This window comes from Pezoporus occidentalis, unplaced genomic scaffold (assembly GCF_034315485.1).
Source record: "Pezoporus occidentalis ecotype Australia unplaced genomic scaffold, CSIRO_AGI_Poc_V1 ctg26, whole genome shotgun sequence".
Classification (NCBI taxonomy): Eukaryota; Metazoa; Chordata; class Aves; order Psittaciformes; family Psittacidae; genus Pezoporus; species Pezoporus occidentalis.
The window spans coordinates 2,016,892-2,040,403 of NW_026914502.1; the positions used below are offsets into that span (position 1 = coordinate 2,016,892).

At 41.4% G+C, this 23,512-nt stretch overlaps 1 long non-coding RNA gene across 1 annotated transcript; it reads right to left on the reverse strand.

The window, feature by feature from the left end:
• Positions 1 to 244: 244 nt before the first annotated feature.
• Positions 245 to 23,512, reverse strand: LOC134166416 (uncharacterized). Its single transcript, XR_009965869.1, has 4 exons — positions 23,389 to 23,512; positions 13,926 to 14,079; positions 8,294 to 8,353; positions 245 to 484 (listed from the first exon to the last, which is right to left on the reverse strand). It is a non-coding gene; the product is annotated as an uncharacterized LOC134166416 (long non-coding RNA).

Consider the following 23,512-nt stretch of genomic DNA (forward strand, 5'->3'; position numbering starts at 1 on the left):
GAGGCAGGGATTATTAGCTCACAAATGGAGACAGGTAAGATTCTGCCTTAAAGGAAAACCAAATCAAAATGTAAAAACCCACCCCAAACCCACCCCACCTTCCCCCAAACAATAACAACAAAAAAACACACCCCAAAACAATGAACCAACCAACCAAAACAACAAAAAACCCACCCCAAGAGGAAAACAAAGAGCTCCTTCAGCAGCTCCAACAAGGGCTCTACCAGGAACACCAACAGGGGCTGTTGGTGGATCAGGAGGGGATAGCAGGAGGAACAGCTTTAAGTGCTCTTACTCATCTTTTGTGGCCACAGGAAGTTCTCAAGTCGGTTCAGGTGAGCCTTAGCTATGCCACTGCACTGAAGTGTGTTGATAAGGCCAAACAGTTGATTGAAGAGGGGAGGAAAGGAAGCGATGTCATGCTTTCCAAGGAAAGAAAGGACCAAGACGGATGCAACTTACTCTGGTCCACAGCATCACATTCCTACAAATAGAAAGCAATACTGAAGCTATTATTGTCCGCATTCAGGCAAGATGAAAGAGTTGAAAATAATGAGCTACCTATCTGAACATGTAAAAAAGGAAGTAAAGCATAGTGTAATGTATGATTGTCAGACATTTCAGCTAGGCCTGAAACAGGGATAACGTGTTCTGCAAACTACCCATCAAACCTATCGTACTTAATTCCATCTGACAGATCAAATGGCTGATCTTCAGTGCATGTAAAATATCCAGATACCCAGCATCTCAAGACAACCCAGGCCAGTTTTTAGGAATAAAGAGCCTGAGCCTAGCACTGATGTAAATCACTGCCTTCTTTTATTCTGCCAAAATGACACGTTTGCATGGCTTGAAACATGAAAACGAGAGCAAGACTGTGTGCAGATAGCTAGGCAAAGAAAGTGGGGTTAAGATGAACAGAAGAAGGTTGCAAACAGCCAGCTTTAGGATAACAGAAGCTGCTGAGGGAACACAAGGCAGTCAAAATTTACGTTACTTTTCTAACACAGAACAACATAGTCAAAAAGCAATTAAAGGTACATGAGGCAGTGATCAACTGACTTAATTGTTCACCAACAGCCTGAGCCTGGATTGTCAGCTGTGATCATGTAGCTGTGGCTTAGGCAAGACATAGTGCAAGACATATGTATATATGCTTTAAAACTGAGACGGTGACATAAGGGCTAAAAGAAGCTCACAAAGAGTCAGAAAAGAGAAGCATCATAGTGGGTGCCATACCTGGAGAGAATGATGCATTCATTTTGAAAAGCTAATGTTACAAACAAAAAAACATTTAGAAAAAGATTTGTGGGGAGTTTATAGTTATTAATCATTTATAGGACAACCAGTATCTAGAGCAGTAAAGACAGATCAGAATCAAATGATGCAGAGCGGGTAGAACTTGTATCATGGTGAATTCTTTTTCAGGAAAGCAAAAATTTCAGTGCAACAGAAAAAAGGGAGATGTAACTGGCTTAGCAGCATTAAATCCTGTGTATGGACTCAGCTTTGTTTGCATGTCAACAGCCACATAACCTCTATTATTGCAAAGAGAAAGCAGCTAGCAGGCAATCTCATTTGTAACATCAATTAGTAATGTTACTATCAGGCCAGGTAACACTAATACTCCAGTTCTATCTACCTCTTAAAATGACTATTTGCATATAGACAGGCATTTATTTGCAGGAAAAACATAGAATATAATTTCAGTGAAAGCAACACAACTGTGGTTCATCTGGACTAAAAGGATTGCAATATAAATAGCTTCCTATGATAACACCTCAAAGTGAATGAGTTCCAAGGTCTGACAATAAATGATGTACACCTTTAGTGCCTTGCTCAGTGCCAGACTTCGTATCCCTTATGAGAAACAGTTGTGAGCTATAAGCACTCAAAACTTTACTGACATTTAGTTTAATGGAAGGAAATTACATTGCTTTCAATCAGCTCAGGAATATTCTGCTCTTAAATTGACTGTTAATTCCTAATGCAAGCCTGCTATCAGCCCATGCTGCTGTGATAGAAACCGCCTCTTCATTTGAAAGTCCCTCTGTTTTTCCACCAGAGGTGCCATAAACTGGTGCAGATTTCTTTTGTTCAATCACAAATGACAATAGGATTCTTTTCTAATACTCTTTGTACTCTAAAAGGCCCCTTCTGTGCTGCAGTGAAGTGCTACAACAAAACCATGAAAATAACCTACTAATACCTCCGAAGCTTTGCCAGATTTATCTTCTTATGCTTGGTTGTGGGATGCTTAATTCATGCTATTTTGAGGAAATTACTTTTCCTGTATTTCTTTATAATTTTCAAGTTAGCTGCTGGCTATCAAATTTCCCTTTCTAACAGAAATTAATACGTAATAGATGTCTTCACCTCCCATTATACTGTATCAGGGTGCTTTCTTTTCTCTCTAGAGAGGGGGAAAGATGAACCTACAATTTAGAGGGTTTGACATTTTAGGTTGATTATAATTGTGTAACCAGTTTTAAGGAGGTATTCCTTGAACTTACCTATCAGGTTTGTAGGTTGACTTTCACTGCATCACCAACAGGATGCTTTCAAGAACAAATCAGACAGCTGATCCACAAGTAATTAAGGCAAGTGATATCCCAAGCCAGAGATTGAGAGTGCTCAGTCACAGTGTTAAGAGTATTACTGGCTTTAAGACGTTGAAAGCCCATCTGTGCCAGACTTCATCCATGCTACTTTTCATGCCACACACAGCACAGTCTTTTATAATGGGTTTCAAGAAACTTGGTGATTTCCTGTTTATATGCAACTGCTTTTAATCCTCAATAATACAATATCGTAAGATACCAGTTTTTGTGTTTTTTTTTGTTGTTGTTGTTTTGTTCTTTTTTGTTTTTTTTTTTTTTTTTATTTGGTTTTGGGGTATTTTACTTATTTATTTATTTAAGCAGCAGGAGGTTTAGGATCACCCTTTGTTCAGTTTTGATATGATCTGTTCTCATCCAACAGCTTCGATGCCTTAGAGAATTCCTCACACAGATAATTTCTGGATCGCTGCCTTTCACCTCAATTGTGACAACATCCCTGGTTCACAGAACAGCTGTTTTTCTTTAGCATGGAAAGGGGTGCCTGCAAAATTATACAGGAAACAGCTAGGCTGGAGGGTTGGTTTTATTTAGCTTAACACCATATATGTTGAATGCCTTCATGTCTGATCATTCGCTGGGATGTTTCCTTTGAAGAGGTCTTGATTTTGTTATGGGGTGTTCCAGATGTGAATTACACCTCTATGGGGTGATTGGAAGAGATGTTGCCTGGACCTTCCTAGGCTGTGTTCTGCACCCCTGCCTGTACCTGAGTAGGACCAGTGAGACGTGGAGCTACCTTATGCCTGTTTAACAGCACAAAGATTCGTTTGTCTAGAAAGATATTAAATTGCCCTATAAACCATTGCTATCATAAAGTGAGTTACAAGAACCTAAGATACACTGTTAAAATCACATTTCTGGGGGACATAAATGTTAAAACATCCTGGTTCACAGTTTGGATTTTAGGGCCAAATTTTCAAGAGTGTGATCTATCTTTAAAGCATCATTTCCTTGTGCAACATCCTGCTTACAGGATGCAAGTAGAAAAGGTGGAACTGGATTCTTTTACCTTTCTCTGATTTCCTGTCATAAAAAAAAAACAGGTTTTCAATCAACAGCTTAATGTCTGACAACCCTTTATCTTGCTGCTAGCACTTAGCTTAATGACAGGTTCATCTTCCGAAAGCTGAGATCTGACACAGCCCTATTGCAGGAAATCAGAAAACAAATAGCATGCTAATCAGTTCACACGTGGCCTCATCATTCCTCACCACTGCTTGCTGAAAGTAGGACCAGGAATTTTTCCATCAGGTCCAACCAACATTCCATGTACTCTTCAGCAGGAGTCAACAACGGGGGAAAAGCAAATAAACCAGGATGCAAGCAGCCAACACACGCTCAGCAAACTTGCAGTGAAAGGAGGAAGAATGGGCTGCAAGGGGATAACTTTTCCCCCCCAATTTTTTGAGGCATCAGTGTGCATCCTGAAGCACGAAGTCTGACAGCACCAAGAAGTTGTTAGCTCTCCAGTTTAACTACAAGCATTACTCATGCTGTGCCTTATCATTTAGACTTGTATTAACATATAGCTTTATTTACTGCTCTCTGACATCCTATTTCTCCTAGCACAACACAGAAACGTTGGGCAAGTTGAATTATAGGAACTATAACACCACAATGCTATTTTTCCAATTGTATATACATTAACATTCTGATGCCTTTCTTTTGGGAATGAAATCTGTAACGCTAGAGGCCTGGTCTTTATCCACAGCAAAGCCATCTATTTAGATCACTTCTCCCCCTTTAATCTTTGAGGATGTACGTAGGGGTGGAATTTTGAGACATCTGCACTAAAAGTGGTTCTGTCTCCTTGATGCTCGAGGGAATGTGAGAACAATCCAATTCAAGAAAAGTTGCTTGTTTTTTGCTCTGAATAAGAAGCTGCTGCAATGAACAGTGAGCTGCTTGAAAAATAGCTTGGGAGCTATTCTAATGAAAAGGCATAAATACAAACACACCTTCACGGGAGCAATGTAATTAGTCTTCTTGTCAAAGGCATGACTTGCAATATCACAGTGCAAACGGCTAGTGCCAAATCCAAGAAGCATTAATCCCAAGTTGATCTGATCACTGGAATAATACCATCAACACGTAAGATGAGCTTCATCATCATTCACGAGCTAAAAGATAGGTGGAAGTATTTGTGGTTCCGCATACAAATATCCTTTCCAAAACACTTGGTGACTGGGTTGTGTACACAAAACACATGCTCCTGAAGCTGGTGTCTCACACAGCCAGTGTCAAAGGCAGCCCAGATGTAATTGTCTTGCTCTGAACTGCTGCACTGGTTTCAAAATGAAGACGTTAAAACCTGTAGTCAATCTCTATAACTGCAAGGAAACTTTCCACTGAGATATGAGGTATGGTACATTTTAACCAGCATATTAGCCTGGAGAAGAGAAGGCTGCATGGAGACCTCAGAGCAGCCTTCCAGTATCTGAAGGGGGGCTATAGGGATGCTGGGGAGGAACTATTCATTAGGGACTGTAGTGACAGGACAAGGGGTAACGGGTTAAAACTTAAACAGGGGAAGGTTAGATTGGATACAAGAAAGAAGTTTGTTACTATAAGGGTGCTGAGGCACTGAAATGGGTTGCCCAGGGAAGCTGTGAATGCTCCATCCCTGGCAGTGTTCAAGGCCAGGTTGGACAGAGCCTTGGGTGAGATGGTTTAGTGTGAGGTGTCCCTGCCCATGGCAGGGGGGCTGGAAGTGGATGATCTTAAGGTCCTTTCCAACCCTGACTATTCTATGATTCTATGATATTTACAATTCTAAAGGGTAAGAGTCTTAGGAGAGTAGCTTTTTAATAGACACACCAACATCTGTGTGCTTGAGGGAAAAGTGTTAAAGGTTCCCTGAATCACCGCCATGATGAGAATCCCCAGTAAGAGCTAACCACACGTTTCTGTTTTGGTGTGCAGTGAATGTGAGTCAAACGAACAGAGGGTTATGTGAAAACAAGTGTGCGATAACAGCAGGAGTACATACTTATTGCTGGCAGATTTAGAGATGGTTCCAGGGAAGCTACTACCTGTTGTAATGCTCAGTGCTATTTATGCATTAAAACCTAAGCACACCAGTTTAACGTTAAATGGGTTAATTCTCCCTGTGCAACCAAATGTCACTTAGGGTGTACGTGAGTTCCCGTAACTGCCTTGCACCTTAGGCTGCTCTTTGCTTGATCTTGTTATTTTGAGTCTTCCCTGTGTGGCATTTATCAGAACAGCTTTCTTTTACTGTATCCCCTCTTCCGTGTGCCTCTGGCTGTCAAATGACAAAGCGAAAACTTGTGGTTTAGTGACACTGTTGCTTGGGCACACAAATGCAGATACCCCAGGGAAAATCTTTGATTCCTTACTCATTTAAAAGCTGCCTCAGAACCTGAAATAAGGCTTTGCACGCTGTCAGAAAGGAAAACACAAAATCATTTACTATACCCACTCCAACAGCATTTTAAGGCCATCTGGGGGGGTGTGAGGGGCAAGGAACCTTTTGACAATAGCAAGATCAATCCATCCCCCAAGAAACTGACCCTGTAATGTGTCTAAAGCAAGCAAGATACAGTGCTTGGTGTCTGCTCACATCAACCTCTTTTTTTTTGAGGTTTGTTTTGCCTTAATCTCTTGGTAGTCAGCCCGCAGAGCTCTAGCGAAGAAACTGCTTGCTACCATGGTGGCACAGCAGCGAGTCACTAGGGAGCCCACAGGCAGCTGTGTAAAACCATAACTCAAGAGAGCAGCACAGGACGCTGCCATGGCTGCTGCATAGGTACTTGTGTGGTTCTCACTACCTGTGTTAGCCATCATGAAGAGGTAACAGGGCTTGGAAAGGAAGGATAAATATTTTACTTAAAATTAGGTAGGTTGAATCACTTTTGATGGCATTTGCACAATCTTTCGTGTTTCTGAAAGCACACTGCTTGGTTACAAGATAAACACTGCAAACACAGAGCGAATGTCAGGAGGGAAATAAGGGATTGCAATACTGTACCTCGGGAGCATGGGGATACTCTCCATCTTCAAAAAGGAAAAGGACTGCGTTTGTCATCTAGGTCATCTGGTTTGCACTGGGGATGGAAGTCTCTGTTCTGAAGTACAGTACCTTGCAGAGCCTGCTTTTTTGCATGTAGCCTTTTTTTCCCTATGCTTATCTAGGCACAGAAAGAACAGAAACTGATCCCTCAAGGAAGACCAGTTTTGGTGTGCTTTTGTGACCATTCACTTGCTCCTTAGAGAAGGGAAAATGCCAGCTACCCTGAAACCTGCCCTTCTGGTTTGGTTAGTCTAGTTAAGCATTGCTGTGTTCCTGCTTACAGTGTAAATCATGAGTAAGTGTAAAGCCTGACCTTTCCCCAGTAACATGAAATGGGTTTCCAATCAGGTGCACTGTGTCCATAAGACAAAATGTGACTTTGTCTGGGGGCAGGCATCTATTTTGCATTTATATAAAGCCAAAAGCTGGCTGTGTGCATGGAGTATTTTCACTTTTATTCTAGCACCGTTTCGCAGGTGTTTATCAGAAAGTATGAAACCAAACAATGAAACACATTTGTTCCTGGGGCTCTGTGCCTCCAGAACGAAGAGCTGCTTGTGGTCCTAATGAAAAAGCCCTCAAGGAAAAAAGCGCATGAAATTTAGGCACTTAATTATATCTGCCTGTCATTAAATGGTAAAGGCTCTCTGAATGACTGCTCAAAAGGTTAGCAACTGACATTTGAAGTTAATGCTTAGCTTCAGTATGCCCCCTGATGTCATGGCACAAAGAAAAAACTACAGAAACCAGCTGCAAACACCCCTTTCAAAAGGAATTCTAGCTACTTTTACAAACCTATGGAGAGAAAAGGTCACTTCAGCTGTGGAGCCCTGCACTTTCTGAGGTGATGCATCCTGGGCATGTCATAGAATCATAGAATAGTTAGGGTTGGAAAGGACCTTAAGATCATCCAGTTCCAACCCCCCTGCAGGGACACCTCACACTAAACCACTGCACCCAAGGCTCTGTCCAACCTGGCCTTGAGCACCGCCAGGGATGGGGCATTCACAGCCTCCCTGGGCAACCCATTCCAGTGCCTCACCACCCTCACAGGAAAGAACTTCTTCCTTATATCCAATCTAAACTTCCCCTGTTTAAGTTTGAACCCGTTACCCCTTGTCCTGTCACTACAGTCCCTAATGAAGAGTCCCTCCCCAGCATCCCTATAGCCCCCCTTCAGATACTGGAAGGCTGCTATGAGGTCTCCACGCAGCCTTCTCTTCTCCAGGCTGAACAGCCCCAACTTCCTCAGCCTGTCTTCATACGGGAGGTGCTCCAGTCCCCTGAGCATCCTCGTGGCCCTTCTCTGGACTTGTTCCAACAGTTCCATGTCCTTTTTATGTTGAGGACACCAGAACTGCACACAATGCTCCAGGTGAGGTCTCACAAGAGCAGAATAGAGGGGCAGGATCACCTCCTTCGACCTGCTGGTCACGTTCCTTTTGATGCAGCCCAGGATACGGTTGCTTTCTGGGCTGCAAAAGTGTGCTCACAGTGACATCGTATCAGCTTCCTTACCCCCATGCAGGGCAATGTTACAGACCATTTCTGCCATGTGTTGACATTAATAGGCACCATCAAACACTTGAACTCTGTTTTGTGGTTTTGGGAAACTCAAGAAACAAGAACATGAAATTACCCTTCATTTTCTGCTTCTCAAAAGTCTTGAGGCTGGGTGTTAACTGGACCCTCCAGAAGACTGCGAGATGAACAGAATATGAATTTATTAAAAAAAATTATAAAAAAATAGGAATAGTTTTAATGTTTTTTTATGAAAAACTTTAGGAACTTTATGAAAGTTTACATAATAATTTCTCATAGACAACGCTAGTTCAACATCCAAATTACAGCTCACCTTGTCATTCTTCAAGAGCTATCATGCATAGGTTTTCAACACAAATAAAACATGTTGTGTCTTTCCTTTCCTCTCTTCTTCTTTAAAAACTAAAGGTTTGTACTGCGTTTTGGAAGGTATACATGATACATCCTTTTCCTGCATTGCACTACATTGTAGAATTCATTTATTAAGCTTCTATAGGTAGCTTTAGCTCAGGAAGTGACCAAAAGGAGTTTAAGCGCTCTTCACCTGAAAATCCTCAGGAGAGTGTGCAGTTTTGAGTGAAAAACTTGGAAAAATGGACGCTAGTGATAGCAGTGATGCTCTACTTGAAAAGACTGCAGTATAAAGAGGTAGTGTAAAGCTGCCACAGCAAAATGCATCCATTTTTCAAACTTCAATAGGCTCCATGCACAACTGAAGTGTTATTCTGTCTTAATTCAGACAGCGGAAAGAATATTTGTCTTACCTGCAAGAGTCCTTTGAAGGTATTACCACCAAGATAAAGGCAAATTCAGGGGATGTAGTCATATTTACATTTTCTAAAAGGCATTTGGCGAGGTATTTCAATCAAAGAACAGAAGATACAATAAAATATGGGATAGAAAAGCTGTCTGAAGTACAAAAGGAAAAGCTGCACAACCACAAGCTCTTCCGTTTGGCAGAGGATGCCAATAACTCTTTCTACCCTCTGGAGGGGCAGTTCTAGGAGCTACTTAGAGATTGCCCACAGAAGAATAAACTGCAGTTTAGGTGAATGAGAGATGTTATGAGAAACAAATAACCAGCAAGAGAGTCACGCAAATCAGATGACTTTTCAAAGTAAAACTTTAGCACTTCTAGCCGGTGGATGGTGACTCAGGAAACCTTTATTTGCCCCATTTATGAACCATAAGTGAATTCGTATATTCTGTATGTTCTAAACTCTTAATGTTACTGCATCCTTATCTCATCTTCCTTTGGGGAGAACTAACAGCTTGTCATAAATAAAGCAGGATTAAGTAAGGACTGCAAGCACTGGGCTAAAGAAAATGCAAAGCTTATACTTTCAGGCAATTAAATACCAAGGTAAAGAAGCTATGCAAAAGACTAACAAGCTTAACCAATGCTTGGAAAAGCAGAGAACTACATGAAGACAAGAGCAATCCAACTGGTTAAGTTGCTGAGAAGCAACATTCCCAGAAGAAATGCTTAAGCAAATACTACAATGAACAGAAAAGGTGGGCATTTGCCAAACTGAAAGACAGATGCTGAATCACAAAGAACTTAACTTGTAACTTAATTCAGTTGTAATTGCTGATCAATTTATTAACTATGTAGGGAGAAAGAATCTGCTCTAGAGAAGAAAGAAATATGAAAAGAGAAGTTCATGTTTAATATTAAGGAACTTGTTTGTAAATCTCTAAAGAAAGGAAAAAAGTATCAAAAATACTAGGTGAGCTGAAAGGGAAAAAAGAGAAGAGCATTACTCACCTTGCAAAGACCATCACAGGAGGTGGGGGTGATGTGCTTTCCTGGTTGAATTGATTTCAGTTTTGCTATTGAAAACAGATTTCAGAACATCCACACAACGACATCCCTGTGTGATCATACTTCTGGCTGCCAGCTTTTGCAAGGCTTGAGATGCGTCCAAGCATCTGATACTTACATAAACTGTGGTCAGAGATCCTTAATAAGCCAAACAGATATTGCCCAGAGCACTGTGGTAAAACCCCAAACAAAACTAACTTCCCCAAAATGGAGGGACTTGAATGGGAAATCAAACGAAGCAACAGATAAACGGGTGTCACCACAGAGATGCAGAGGACGTCGCTGTGAAACTGAGGACAGGCAAAAAGGGAGAATTGGAAGAAACAGGATCTGCCAAAGATGCAGTTAACAGTGAGACAGAGAGGAGACTCCATGGTGTAGGAGAAAAGCCTGACCTTCTGGAGTAATATATAAGGGAGAGGATAGAGGGGGGAATGAAGATGAGTGTGAGAAGACATCAAAGCGTACCCTGCAGCACACTTGGAAGTGGTGAGGGAGCCATGGCAGGACGGTGCACTCTTTAATTCCCACCATCAAAGAGCTGGAAAGAAAACAAACATTTTGGAAATCCCGTGGAAAAATCCCTCTTCTTCAGCTATCACATGTGTCCAAAGACATAAAGCACAAAGGAGCCACAGGTTTCCTTGAAAAGACAGTGCTTGCCACTCTGGAAACTCCAGCGTGGAATAGGTCCCACTTTCAGAAGGAAACGCCAATAGATGACCACGTGTCCCAGAGCACACCAGGATGCCAAAGACTCGTACTCATGGAGGCGTAGCTCTGCATAGCTCCACAGTGGTAACACAGCACAAATCCAAACACTGCAGCACGCTCCAGCTGCTGGGGATGAGGCAGAAGGGGATAGGGGGTGCAATGCTGCACAGCCTGTGAGCGAACAGCACAATGAATTGTGATACGAGAACTGATCTGATGAGAATTACAGACTTCAGCTTAATATAAACTTGTGATGCTAGAAAACAAATAAAACATGAAACAGTTTCCTGTCCTTTTATCACTACACAGTAAAGGGTAGGAATTACAACACGCAAGGCACTATGTCTTCATTTCTGATTATTCATAATAACTCTATCAAGCCCCTTCTTGGAAAATAGTAGAATGATTTGGTAAAGAGCATGATGTGACCGACAGGCGGAATGAGGTAGCCAAAAAATGAATATGCTAAGCAAGTTTTAAACTAGTTGATAAGGAAAATTCAATTGTTAAGATGGCAATTAGACATTTAATAAGGAAAAGTCTTATGACTTCTTTTTCCCTCGAGACAAGACAGAATTGGAAATCAGGATGGAAAGAATGATGCTATGTATCACAAAGGGATAACTTGACCAAGCAGCAATTTTCTGTTCCTTAAATATGGCAGAAACAAGCAGATGTCCTTTTTCACACTATTACAAATCTGTTTCTGAGAACAAGCACTTTGCCATCTGAAGGAGCACTGTACCATACAGTTTTGTGATGCAAATTCCTGCAAACAGCAGATGTTTATTTAACCCTTGCCCCTTGGTCTAATGCTGCAAATTCTTGATGCAGGAGTTCTCCTTGGAAACCAAACGCTGGGCTCAGGCTTAGGCTCAGGATCTTAAAAAGGCTTGCATTTGTTCTCCTTCTGACCACTGTTTCTATGAACTAAGGAAGGTGATTTTCCTAAGAGCATTTAACAAATAACTTGCCTTTAAACTCCTAGTGTCTCCTATTCCTAGCAACCTACAATTCCTAACATTATTACTACTTCAAAGCAAACACTGGTTTCTGTATTCCAGGTATAGGAGAAGGAAGGTCTACAGCTTTAGAACTGGTCACTGTCTGTTTCATTCCAAGCAAACTTGAGGTTTAGCAAAAAATGTATAATTCTTTCAGGTGTTATTAACTTGTATAGTGCATTTGGATAAGAGGTTACTGCAGCTGATTCCAGAATCCTAAAACTTATCTAAAACACCCTGAATTGAGATAAAACAGAAAAAACACCTGAAATGTAGCATGATTGTTTCAGTCAGGACAGTTTATTTCAAAATAGACCGATTTTGAGATTTTTCTGTTTTTTTAATAAAGTGGGTTCAAATAAAGAATCTTTAACTGGCAGTTGGTAACCCCATAGGTGCCACAGGCTAGTACCATGTATCCCACGATCCATCCAACCACCTTGCGTTTTATCCACTTTTCCAGGAGACAGGGATGGAATGCAGCCCAGAAAACAAACAAAGAACTCCATCCAGTGTTCAGTTGTCAAATCCAGATTGAGTTCAGCAGAACTTTCCAAAGACAAACCACAGATGACCTGAAAACTGGATAATCTTCACCTAACAGCTCACCAGGGACTGCAGATTTGCCAGTTCCTTTTGATGTCTCTCAATTGACTCTCTTAAGGTGATGCTTTCTGTCATTTGAGCAGGTTGGACAGAGCTTTGGGTGCCATGGTTTAGTGTGAGGTGCCCCTGCCCATGGCAGAGGGGTTGGAACTGGATGATCTTAAGGTCCTTTCCAATCCTAACTGTTCTATGATTCTATGTTTTAAAGCACAGCACTGTTCTCATATCGAGTTGTTCTCCAGAGTGACTATAAGAAGGGCTTTGTTTTATACAATAGATCCTTCTCTGAATGCGCTCTGTGTAATTCCTGTTAACATCAAATAACAAAAGAGGCATTTTTCAATTGTAGCTGGTAGCTCTAGGAAGCATACACTGCTCAGAGAGAGGCACACTAACATTGCTTACTAAAGCTACAAAAAATCTGAGCTGTTAATTGCACTGAAGGAAGGTAAAAGCCACATGTAAAGACTATGCTAAAATCATACCACCAGAGCAGAGCACTAAGGCAAAGGGTCTGGCTGAGCATCACAGGGACAACAGCTTTTCCTTGCCGCTGCATTTCCTTCAGTACAGCAACCAGAAGTAACTTTTGATGTGAAATTTCTTTTACAAAGTTAATTTTCAGAGGGGAACTGCCCCAGGGTGCAGGTCCCCAACACGGTTTTGTATCTTATGCCTAAGGAAAAGGGACCCCAGCTCTCTCCATGGGCGTGCAATTAGGATGAATGCCTTCACTGCTCCAGTACAGAACAGTTGTCAGTTAAGATATCATTGCCTCTCAGTCACATATCTGTTTGCTGTCACCAGGATGAGGCCCTGGGAACTGAAACCATGACCATGATAGAAAGAGTGGGGTGATTCAAAAGCTAAGGTCAGTATTAGGCTAGGTCCAATAGGAGCATATCATAAAACGGTCAGTGTGCCTGCAGAGATGGAGCAAAACCATTCACTATCATTAGATTGTAAGAGTAAACTTATCCTAGGGAACTAGCTGCCAGCTGTGGCTTGAAAAGAATTGCTAGATGCTTTACTATCTATAGCTACGTATGTACCTATACAACAATACATCTACTCAACAAGAGAGTAAATCACAAACACAAAAAGTCATTCAACATTTGCTTTCTAGATGTACTTTTACTGGCTGTGATTTATTACTGTGGCAACACTGAAGGTAGCTAATGGAGGAACAACTACATTAAAAAGACTGAGCTGATGAACTGAAAGGTTACTTTCCTCCCAGGCCCTAGGGATTTTTGTGCAAGCCCTTAGACCCTCTACTTTCCATGCTAGGGGAATGTATTTGAACTCTCCATGTAAGGTGTGTATCTGGGGGCAACCCAGAGAGAGCAAATCACAGCAATTACCAAATCGTGGTAAATATGGGACCTGATGCCTAACCCTGTGCCACGTTTTCCATTTCTCCTGGATACTGTGTTTAACTGCATTCTTCATGCCTGATCATTTCTTGGAGCTTGTATTAATTTAACATCTTAAGAGAAATTTAAGCAAATAGTTGTCACTAAAACCAAAAGTAAATCCTGAAAGTAGCCCATCACAGATCAGCCCGCTTTTCATATTACCTGAACTACCTCCAGATCCCAGAATGAGTAATATTCAGAGTAGATGAAGTGCCATGACTTGAAGTGTGAGAGATGATAGCCTGGCCATAGCAGGAATGACTGAAACCTGCTGTCAGCCTTCTCATTAAAAAGTCAGGAACTGGGACCATAAATCCTACAAGGAGAGAAAATATGGTACTGTAGAAATGACATGACATTAAAAAACTAGCTGAAGTAGTTCCAAAATGTTTCCAAGAGTGATGTCCCTAACTGGAATCAGATTACTAAGGAAGACAGCATACATCATTTCATAGCTGGTGTACTATAGTCCTGTAGCCCAATAAATGCTGTACTGCCAGTGCTAGCAGCAGTACCAAGTCAGCAGCTTGTCAAATAAGCTTACTTTGTCTCAGCTTCTCTTGAATGCCTGCAACGTCCCAATTTAGCTAGAATAGAATGTTCCTAATGACCAAGTGGTTATATCCGATTTGCATTATTTTTCTTACATTTGAATGGGATAACCACAGCGTTATATAGATATTCTCTGTAGAAGATGTGGTGTGATAGGAGAGGCCTTGAAAAGTGAGGACACAGGACATGGTCTAGAGAAGTGCAGTCATGGGGTGGTTGGTAGATTGCAGGGCATAGGTTGACGTTGCAGGCCATCCCCCAATAAACAACTCATCAATCAGCTCAAGAAATGACTCAGAGCCAAGCAAAACCGCATTTTTTTGGTGCAAAGAGAACAAAACCAATCATCTAACTTGCATGAGATCCACCATATACGGGAAACTTGGCAGTACCATGAACTCATCAGTAAAGAGCAAGCAAGGTGCGTGTTAGAAAACACATAAATATTACTTCAAGAAGTTCCTAAGACGAGGGGAAGAAACCAACAGTACTGTTTTCTTCATGGGTAAAAGATTTGAGCTGCACAAAACCCTCTTCTTTCTGGTACCTTTGATGCTAGAACCCCAAGGGGCATTGGAAGGCTGAGCATGATAACAAGAAAAGTCTCAAGAGACTGGGAAGTATGCGTATGACAACCCTATGTTATTATACTTTTTCTGTAAGCACTTTTTTGTCCTGTAATGACTTAATCTGGGGTAATAAATAATATTTGATTAGAATATAAAGATTTCAAGTGGGCTTAAATTCTTGGCTTTACAGATGACATGTTCCTTTATTTGCCTTTAATAAAAATTGGAAGGTAATGATACAAAGATACAATTCTGCTTACAGAGGCCATTTCATGCCAGGATTTTACATAATTAACATGTGTTATTCACAACAATGATCATTCCCTTCCTTCACCCTTCCAAATGTAAAAGCAGAACAAACCCCACTGTCCTGGTTTAAGCTGAGTCGGTAACTCAGAACCACGCAGCCACTCACTCCCTCCTTTCTTGCCTCCCACTCCCAGTGGGGTGGGGAGGAGAACTGAAGGAATGTAATCACCCGTGTGAGTTTTCTTTCCTAGTACAGTTTCTGTAAGTTCACTGGTCATCGAGCAGTAGTTTCCACGTTTACATTCCTTTGGTTCCCACTTGGTCAAAACTGAGTTTATTTGTTCTTGTTTAGAGCCTTCTGTATGACTTAAGCAACAATAAAGTAAGCAGACTGTATTCTAAATGTTCCTTCTGATGTGACAGAAGTCCATATTTTTCTAATTATCAGTGCAGCATCTTCAAGTAGTTTCCTAAAGATACTCAAGAAACTACTAACCAGTAAAACTGCTGTCAAAATGTCATGTTGTGGACAAGGCAAATAACTGAATACTATATATGAAATTCACATTGCTTCCTTTTGTTTCTAGCCCACTGAATTCCAACCCTTTCAGTAAGCAGTTGCAGAAATACACAAAGAATTGTGTTGTTTTTGTGGAAGAAGCAGCTTTAGACAGTTTCAGACCTGGCTGCCGTTCTGCCTGTCTGGTTTTGCTCCAGAAGGTGATCTATTACATTGGAATTGAAGTGCCCTGGGGAAGTCGGGCAGATACTAAATTTTAGGACTTTTTACGTATTTTTTCAAGGCATCATGCCTTCCCAAAGCTGAAAATGAGCACCTTGGATGCTGCTTTGAAGCTGAGCAGTGTGAGGCACTGATGATCTAAGGCAAATTTTGGTGAGCCCTCTTCATTCAAAGTTTATCGATAGTTTCTCTGTGTCATGGGGAGACCTGTTTGGCTGTAACCCAAGCTGAGCATTACGTGCTGTTGCTCATGCAAGTGAAATACTCAGTTCTGTTGTAACGATTTTGCAGTCTTCACTGTATGAAGATATATATCTAATGGCTAAAGAAAATTATTTGTGACTCTACACTGAAGCAGAGGAACAGATATGAGAGAGAGAAATTTAGAATTTCATACACCATCTGTGTCTTTTCCTTTTTAATTCTAAAGGCAATTTAAATGTCACCTTCTTCACTCTGCTATTAACAGTAGTCTCCTTCATGGAAACAGACAACTTAATCAAGAAAATACTGTATTTCAGAGAAACTGAGGGGGGAAAAAAGCCCCAAACCTATTACAGGAGCTTTTCCATCAAGACACCTCTTATTAAACTCTTGACTTGGAACATCTGTCTCCTCAGTTCTTCAGAATGCCTTGTACTGTACTTGTTGAACTGTGTTATGGTAAGCTGAGACATGGGATTAGTTTCCTATTAGAAAGTCAGAAGATCAAGCTGACCATCTGTAAGATAAACATTAGCATGGGATGGCTGGAAGCAGTGAGAAAAAATACTGAAAATGAAACCTGAATTAAACTGGCAAGACCTCTCTTCACATTGCACTGCTGATATGAAGAGTACAACAAAGCTAAAACCGACCACATGAGCCTACCAACTTCAGACGTGGTCTTTCCTAGCTGTAAAGCATAAAGCGTCCAACCTTGCATGTCTCTGTTAAGTGAATAAGGAAGAATGAGCCAGATTTAATGGAAGCACGGTTCTGCATAACAATACTTGTTAAAAGAGTGTAGAGAGTTAATTAAAAATGATGGTTATCCTACAGACCTAGATTCAGGGTTTTGCCTCTCTTCTCTTTGAAGGAATGAGGGCCGCTACACTACAATGCTTCAAGCCACTGCAGTCTTGTGCGCCTTTGGAAGGGACCAAACAAAAAATGACAAAAATGGAATTAGCAAATGGGGTCTTACAAAACGTTGGCACATTCTTGAGGCAAAGATGAAAAACGAAGCAAGAGAGCAAAGAAGTAAATCAGCAGACGTCGAAAGAAGCAAGTGAGAATGCGGTAGTATATTCTTTAAGGTGAAGGAAGGTGTTTGATTTTTATGACTTTTTTTGGGTATTACCTTGTTAAATCCTGCTTCACTTTCTATAGTTCCAATTATATTGGCTCACCACACTGAGCAACAACAGGGACTTCTGCTGCCTGGCCTCATTTATAATGAGCTGTCTCTGAGGGTTTCACAGACCATTTGTCACCTACAAAGGAAACATGTTTCAGAATGAAGCTCCCCGCATTGGGCTTAATAAAAAATACAAATACAGGCATTTATCTGTGCCAGAGCAACACGTTTGATTCGTTTGCAGAGTTTAGGGTCGAAGAATGCACGTCAGAGAAGCAAAATCTGCTGTATCAAGAAGCACACGTAACTGGAGAAGGCAGCTGCCAGGACACAGCCCTGAGTGATGTTAGGCTGCCTTGAGAAGGGCTTTCTTCCAGTGACCACAAAAGCATCAGGGCTGTCTCTTTTCAAGTAACTACCCATGTGATGCAGTGAGATTGATTACCTCATTTCTAAATCCTCTGAGAAGTCTTAAATGCACGGGAAACACCCCTTCCTCCTTAAACTCCTCTAAGTAAGTTGTGAACTCCTGCATACCTATAATTTGGAGACATGCTTTAAGTGCCTGGTGTGGAAATGGAGATGCATGATTAGGAGAGCACTGCAGAAATGCATTGTTATTTACCTATCAACAGCTTTTTGACATCTCATCTGTTCAACAGAAGCAGCTGATCTCAAATACTTTTCAAAATGAAAGCCATTCCGACCTGCCAAAACCCCCCAAAACACAGCTGTAACAAAATAAGAGCCTTGAACAGCTATTTGTAAAATATGCTCCTTAAAAAGACTCCAATGTCATGGGAGCTTTCAAACTGCACTTTAACTAAATCATTTCTCCTGAAGCTGAATATATTTCAGTCTCCTACTATGAAAAACAGTGACAGACCAGGCGAGGTTTCTGAATGCAGATGCATTTAAGCTCCAAAACCCTTTACTGAACCACTCAAAAAAACAATTTTAAGCAGTGCTCATCAACTTAGTAGGCACGCCTATATCAAAGCAAATAATAATGGAGTCCATAAATTACGTAGATGCTTTGTATGTTCAATTTTAGGGCTTCAATTCTACAGATTCTACCTCCAAAGATTTATAACGCTACAACTGGCATTTAGGGTTGAAAACTAAATTGTTGAGAATCTCAAGACCACAGGAAACCGGGAAAGATGACATAATTCCTTTGTCCAAGCTCTGAGCAGCGCTCCCACGGAAGTAGAAGTATATGGATATATATAAAATCAGAACAGAAGAAACCAGAACCCCCCAAAAAATCCACACAGAGTAACCACAAATAAGAAGCACATTTTGAACAAGCAAGGCAAAGACCTCTTATCCCTGATATCAGCACTTGTGCCCAGCTGAGGCATCTGCCCTATCAGTCACAGTTCAGAGCTGTGGAGGAGTCACCAGAGGATGGCTCTCGCACAATGCAGGTGAACATGAGCTTCACAGTGGTCCCACCTGTGAGACTGGGCTCTCCAGCTGGGAACAAGTGGTTCATTTTTGTCTAACCACTGGTAAATTAAATGCCACAGCAAGAAGAAAGGCCAATGGAATGGGAAAGAGAAGGAAAAGTGCATAAAATACTACCAGAAATAGACCTCATAGCAGCCCTCCAGTATCTGAAGGGGGCCTATAGAGATGCTGGGGAGGGACTCTTCATTAGGGACTGTAGTGACAGGACAAGGGGTAACGGGTTAAAACTCAAACAGGGGAAGTTTAGATTGGATATAAGGAGGAAATTCTTTCCTGTGAGGGTGGTGAGGCACTGGAATGGGTTGCCCAGGGAGGTTGTGAATGCTCCATCCCTGGTGGTGTTCAAGGCCAGGTTGACCGAAGCCTTGGGTGAGATGGTTTAGTGTGAGGTGTCCCTGCCCATGGCAGGGGGTTGAATCTTAAGGTCCTTTCCAACCCTAACTATTCTATGATTCTATAAATCAGACCTACAGCTCCCTTTATACAGGAGATTAACTGCCTGCTTCAGTTCATGCTAGGATGACTTTCCGTTCTCAAAAATGAATAACAAAGTAAACAGGGGCCCTGCTTTAGCTCTTATGATTCATACCCGGGAGCACTGCAAGGATTTTCTTCCTCCCATCCTTTCTCCCCAGACAGCGTTGAGGCCGAGGCAAGAACAATTGTCTTTTTCTTTCCGAAAAGTCAAACTAACAGATGGATCTGGCCAAGAGGAGAAGGTAGTTATCCAGACATATAGACCGGAGCTGCATGTAGCGGGTAGAACCAGAAATACGGAGACTTAAACTTATCAATGTATTCCCAGAGACCTGTGTAATAATAGCAGTCGAGAGCTTTTATAGCTACACAAATCTGTCAAACAATCCTTAAGTGATATTTCAGGAGGGAATTGGGCAAAAAGCTTTTTAGAGACAGTCGGGAGAATTCTGTCATGCCGGCTCTATTTGATACTGCTTTTAAATACTGCAACAGCACCTCTGCGCCCAAGGTAGAAGAGGGAGCATCAGGCAAACCTAAGCTGACGTACAAAAGACAGCAACCCTTCTGAGGCAGCCAAAAGCCCCTCCCTAAAAGCACACTTCTGACGGTCGTGCAGGATGAGGAGACTTGCATCACCCAGCTCTGCTTCTTGCCAAGAGACTCGAACTGGGAGAAAACCCCTCTGAAACAGAAGTTCATTTTTCAAAGTGACAAATTCATGTTCATTTTGAGAAAAATCACTGCCTCAAAACAGAGCCTAATTACTTGCAGCCCCCAGCACAGAACCGGGGCTTAACGACCCTAACCAAAGCAGAGTAGCGTGTTTTATTTATAAGAATGCCGTACTAAGGTTGTTTATTACTCTTGAATTGTTATGAGAAGGCTCAGGTCTTATTCACACCGTGCATATTTATAATACACACTGGAATCAAGGAATTTTACAAAAAAGCAGATTACAGTTTTTAACACATTGCTTTAACTTGGACACTCCAAGGGTCCCACCGAATTTGCATGCATATATAGGCACATTTTACTTGTAATTTACAACATTTGTGTTTGTCTTTCCTTTTTCCTTTCCTTGATACTGCAACAGAAATGGCTTGAATTCACACTGCAAAAGCGTTGTGGGAAAAGGGGGGTCCTTTCTTTCTGGTCTTCACCTTTCTCTTCTCTTGGCTTGGGGTACAAACTGGCTGCCCTTTAGGATGAATTGGCTTCAACATCACTCAGCAGCCAACTGCCCATTCAGGCTTTTACTTGCTTATCCCAGCCCTTCTGCTTAAATTTAACACTGCTCAGGTCAAAAATAAACTGCCTGACCTTGCTTAGATCCCAGTTTAGCTTTTGAATTGCTAATATCCATCTACACAAAATACGGCTCTTCAGAGGTGTCATGGCATTTACTGATCTTTGTTCACACATGTATTCCTAGACAAAGTGACAGCTGCACAGCAAGTACATCAGTTATTCGGTTACCATTTATGCTCAGCATGCAAAAAATCTCCAGAAATTGCCACTGGTACTGGTTTTGACCAGTGTCCTCTCCCTGTGCTCCACTTCTACTTTACCAAACAGATTTAATGGATTAGCAGTGACATTCAGTAAGAAAAAAAGGCCATGTAAAACAAGAACCAATGAAACCATGCTTGTCTGGCCCATGGGGTTAAGACATATTGCTGTCTCCTTCCAACATTCAAATAGACTATACTGCATGGATGTCACCAAGGAGTTTAATTCCCAGTAAAACACTGCTTATCATGAGTTGCCCTTGTTACTTCTAAAGGCACACCTACCATACCTACTGCACCAGCTTCAAACCCAAGGAAAACCAGCTGGAACCCAAAGCATTTTGAGCAGTGAATAAAGCAAGAACCTAAAAATGTATTGCAGATGAGAGGAAGGGAAAGCCTTTGGAGTCTGGAAGAGTAACAGAGACGATACCTCTGCTTTTAGCTTGCCCAGGCAAAAAATCCAACTTGAAAAGGCAAATTTAACTAAAAGTAGCAATTTTTTAGGAGGATGACTTAGGGAAAAAGAAGAACAAATTGGTTCTTTTTTAGGTCTCCCACAATAGAGAGTACCCTGGAATGAAATTTTAGGTATCCCAAATGCTGGTGAATGTCTTTTTACCAACCAACAATCGTTGTTTCCTTTAAAGCACATATAAACCAGATTTTATTGTGGCTCCTTTTTGGGTTGTAATTTTTCATGCATTCTGCTCACACAGCTGTTGTTATAAATGAAATATCCACCCTATCTTCTGTTCTCTGCATCTATTCCAAATATTTGATAGTTCTTTGACTTTCTTAATTTTCTACATAGTGAAAAATGGACAGGCTCTTAGTTTTATATTTTTTAAATACTTGACATGTTTCCAGTTTAATGGCCATTGCCAAGCTGTGTTTGGAAAGAATTTGATCACTGACAATGAAGGGCTGTAAATATGAAAGAGAAAATAAAAGCAAACACAAGAAAACAATTATAAACCTATCCTCTCTGGTAACAAAGAAAGTCAGGGACTTCTGGGTACTGGCAAGTGACTATGAGCCACAAAAGAACTTCCAGCTGCAATCGTGAAGATGAAAAGTCCAAGCACTTTGTTTAGAAAGAAGATAAGTAGAGTTTAAAAGATAACTGAGGTAGCTTTAGATTTCAGGTGTTCTGCCAGAGAACACAAAGCCACAGGTGTGCTGAGGAGGAGACAAAAGGGTTTAGCATGCCTACAGAATACTTCAGGATACTAGTACCCACAGGAGGCATTCACAGGTTTATCCTAGATCTACTCTGAAGGGGATCTGGACATGGAATAAAATCATAGAATCATAGAACAGTTAGGGTTGGAAAGGACCTTAAGATCATCCAGTTCCACCCCCCCTGCCATGGGCAGGGACACCTCACACTAAACCATGGCATCCAAGGCTCTGTCCAACCTGGCCTTGAACACCGCCAGGGATGGAGCATTCACAACCTCCCTGGGCAACCCATTCCAGTGCCTCACCACCCTAACAGGAAAGAATTTCCTCCTTATATCCAATCTAAACTTTCCCTGTTTAAGTTTGAACCCGTTACCCCTTGTCCTATCACTACAGTCCCTAACGAAGAGTCCCTCCCCAGCATCATTACAGGCCCCCTTCAGATACTGGAAGGCTGCTATGAGGTCTCCACGCAGCCTTCTCTTCTGCAATCCAGGTTCTCTATATTCTTTTCACTTTCCATCAGAGTACACCAAGTGATAAAACTGTTCCCAAGAGCAGGGATTATGAGCCAAACTGTTGTAATAGAAAACAGTGAAGAAGCAAGTAGAGGCTGAACTCAGAAACCAGTGCAGGCAAATACTATCTGAAATTGAACAGAAAATAGTCCTCTTGGAAAGAAACAGTTTTATAGTCTATCAGCATCCCTTTGTGCTGCACAATTGCTCTCCTGAGTGGCTCAGCTACACTCAGGGGCTCCAGAAAACCTCCTTTGACATAGATTTGCTTTAATATGCCAGGAACAAAGGAATTTTTTTCTCCAATGTTTTTAAGAAAAGGAACCAGCATTTTAGGCGTTGATTTCATTTATGCACTGCAACCATCCCATGGTGTTTTTTTTCCCTGTTTCTTAAATGGATGAACCATTCTTTCCATAGTTTGCATCTTGCCTTTCTTTCTCTTCAAGCTCCTGACAAGTTCTTTCTGCAGTTTCCTGGTTCTATAGTCATACAGCTTGAGCAGGTGATTTGGTCAGGCGAAGGGATAAGAAAATCAACTTGATTTTGCATCGGGTAAAACAGAGTGAGTTACATCCTCCTGTAAAACAGAAAATTGTCTGGATCTCATGCTGCTTGCAAAGCTGGCCCTTATTCTGAAAGCTGACTTGGTGCTTCTGCTTAATGTTTGCACACTGGAAGCTGAATCTGAGTAAATTTAAAAGGCTGGTAAGCCTTTGCTCCCACTGTTTGGTAGAGGAGATGGAGCTGAAAGCAACAGCAGGATGCCCTGAGGCTGGCCTCTTGAAGGAGCTTACTTTCCACAAAGGCAAAATAAAAGGCAAAAACAGTTCTGTGAGATAAGAAAAATGAAGAAAAAAAATACCCTTGGCTTTGACAAGTAGAAGTAAAATAAAGAGTAGAACATAGTCAGAAATGGCAAACTCCTTCCAAATACAACAGTGTGAACGCTGTCAAAATGAGGGTTTAGAAAGTAATTTAGGTTCAGTGGTTAGCAATGATTTTCCTACCTGCATCTGCTGCTGCTTCTCCTCTTCAATGCTTTTATTAATTTGGCAAAATTGTATGTTTCCAGAGGGAAGAAGCCTTGCTGTTATCACCCCCTGGAGAAACTACAGAGAGAGTTCCAGTCTG